We start from the raw sequence: 1,044 nt of genomic DNA, 5'->3' as shown, positions 1-1,044 counted from the left end.
AACTGGACGCACTTCGTGTACAAACTGGACAATCTCTTTCGGAGTATCAGGGTTTCGGACGAGAACTCATGTGTTACACGGGCACTTCATTTTTTTAAACTTATTTGAACTCTAGATTTTTTTGCGTTCATTATGCAGCATTCAAAGCGACGCCATCAATTTTCAACCCTTTCTGACATCATTTGCTATTTTTCATTCTTTTACCAATTTGTTTAGCGAACTAAATGACCGCGAAATTGAAAATCACTACAAAATGAACTCTGAAAATGTTGAAACTTGGCATGGTATCATCATTACACCGACATAGCATGTGCCAAAGAGTAGAGAGGGTTATGGCAAAAACTGGATAAACTTCGTGTACAAACTGGACAATCTCTTTCGGAGTATTAGGTTTTTTTTAAACTTATTTGAACTCCAGACTTTTTTTGCATTCAGTATGCAATATTCAAAGCGACGTCATCAATTTTCAACCCTTTCTGACATCATTTGCTGTTTTTCATTCATTTACCGATTTGTTTAGAGAGCTAAATGACCGTGAAATTGAAAATCACTACAAAATGAACTCTAAAAATGTTGAAACTTGTCATGGTATCATCATTTCACCCACATAGTATGTGCAAAAGAGTAGAGAGGGTTACGAAAAAAACTGGACGCACTTCGTGTACAAACTGGACAATCTCTTTCAGAGTATCAGGGTTTCGGACGAGAACTCATGTGTTACACGGGCACTTCATTTTTTTAAACTTATTTGAACTCCAGACTTTTTTTGCATTCAGTATGCAGCATTCAAAGCGACGTCATCAATTTTCAACCCTTGCTGACATCATTTGCTGTTTTTCATTAATTTACCGATTTGTTTAGAGAGCTAAATGACCGTGAAATTGAAAATCACTACAAAATGAACTCTGAAAATGTTGAAACTTGGCATGGTATCATCATTTCACCCACATAGCATGTGCAAAAGAGTAGAGAGGGTTATGGAAAAAACTAGACGCACTACGTGTACAAACTGGACAATCTCTTTCGGAATATCAGGGTTTCGGA

This window comes from Triticum aestivum, chromosome 5D, assembly GCF_018294505.1.
Source record: "Triticum aestivum cultivar Chinese Spring chromosome 5D, IWGSC CS RefSeq v2.1, whole genome shotgun sequence".
NCBI classification, from domain to species: Eukaryota; Viridiplantae; Streptophyta; class Magnoliopsida; order Poales; family Poaceae; genus Triticum; species Triticum aestivum.
The sequence above is the reverse complement of the archived record's forward strand: the minus strand, read 5'-3'. Positions refer to the sequence as shown.